The sequence below is a fragment of the Humulus lupulus genome, chromosome 3 (genome assembly GCF_963169125.1).
Source record: "Humulus lupulus chromosome 3, drHumLupu1.1, whole genome shotgun sequence".
Lineage (NCBI taxonomy): Eukaryota > Viridiplantae > Streptophyta > Magnoliopsida > Rosales > Cannabaceae > Humulus > Humulus lupulus.
This window is the reverse complement of record NC_084795.1, coordinates 171,743,848-171,745,446: the sequence shown is the minus strand read 5'-3', so window position 1 is coordinate 171,745,446 and position 1,599 is coordinate 171,743,848. Positions and strand designations below refer to the sequence as shown.

Here is a 1,599-nt window from a genome sequence, read left to right as displayed (position 1 = left end):
TTACACTTCCTCCAAAGTCTAGAAGGGCTTGACCAAATTCCTGTTCCCCAATTTGGAAGGAGATGGTGGGACAACCAGGATCTTTGTACTTAAGCGGTGTCTTGCAGTCAAGTACTGTGCTAGCTTGTTCTGCCAGGAATGCAGTTTTCTTGACTTGGTGCTTTCTTTTAACAGTGCACAAATCCTTGATAACCTTGGCATAAGCCGACACTTGTTTGATCACATGCAACAATGGAAAGTTGATCTTCACTTGTGTTAAAAGGTCTAGGATTTCACCGTGATTTTCTAGTACCTTTCCAGTGGATTTCAAAGCTTGAGGAAAGGGAGCCTTTAATGGAATGCTTATTGGCACATCATCATCTGGAGCGGGCATTGACGTACTCATTGTCTTAGTTAACGGTGAAACCGTACTTTGACCACTTCGAGTATAGATGGCAATAACCTCTTTAAAATTTGTATCTGGAGAGGAGGAGGTTTGTGCCATGTGTTGCCCTTTTTGATGGATTATAGGTTGAGCAAGAAGTCTACCATGCTCTTGAATTGCCAAAGTAGTGTTTAGCTTTGTCATTTGGATTTTCATGTCTTTCATTCCCTCTACCATTTGTGTGAAACAAGATTTGAGCTCTTGAGTTAAGGCTATTTTAGTTTGCGCAAGCATCTGCAAAGTATTCTCAAGAGAATTACTTGATTGCATGTTATTTTGAGGAGCAATGTATGCTTTTGGCGGTTGTTGCTGCTCAGGCCTCCATTGGCTTCCAGATGCTTTCTTTGAATCCTTCTAGCTAAAATTTGGATGGTTGCGCCAACTGGGATTGTAAGTGTTTGAGAAAGGGTTATAAGGCTTCTTGTAATCCCCTAAAGCATTGCATTGTTCCTCATTTCCTCCTCTTAACTCACCAAGAGTTGGACACTCTTACGGTTGATGTTCCACCCCTCCACAGATGAAGCATGGATCTCGTGTCTCTACCTTTGTAGCCATGTGGATTCCTCTACCTTCTTTACATTTGAAAGCCTTGAATTGTTGTCTCAATGATTCAATTTGGCTTTTGACATTGTCATCTTCCCTTAATTGATAGATTCTAGTTGATCGTGGCTTATCCGTAGGACTCGGTCCATTCCATGTGTAGGACTTTTCAGCAAGATCATCGAGGTACTCGAAAGCTTCATCGGGATCTTTTTGAAGGAATTCGCCATTGCACATCATTTTTACGAATTGTCTTTGTCCGATTGTGAGACTGTCATAGAAATAGCTGATCAGATGTCAGCTTTCGTATCCATGATGTGGGCATTGATTTATCAAATCTCTAAACCTCTCCCAGACCTGATGGAAAGTTTCATGGTCTTTCTGAATGAAGGTAGAGATTTGCCTCTTAAGGTTGCTAGTCTTATGGGGTGGGAAATATTTGGCGAAGAATGGTTTTGTCATTTTGTCCCATGTTCTGATGGATCTAGGCCTGGAGGAATACAACCAGCTTTTTGCTTTGTCTTTGAGAGAGAAAGGAAAAAATTTCAATCTCACAATGTTGGTGACATTGACTCGTTTGTTGAATGTAGCTACCACCTCGTCGAATTCCCATATATGCACGTACGGACTCTCAT

The 1,599-nt window shown here is 41.4% G+C and overlaps 1 non-coding gene across 1 annotated transcript; it reads left to right on the top strand.

Moving 5' to 3' along the window:
- The first annotated feature begins 1,271 nt into the window (after positions 1-1,271).
- Positions 1,272-1,378, top strand: LOC133827720 (small nucleolar RNA R71). The gene has a single exon (XR_009890372.1). It is a non-coding gene; the product is annotated as a small nucleolar RNA R71 (small nucleolar RNA).
- The last annotated feature ends 221 nt before the right edge of the window (positions 1,379-1,599 follow it).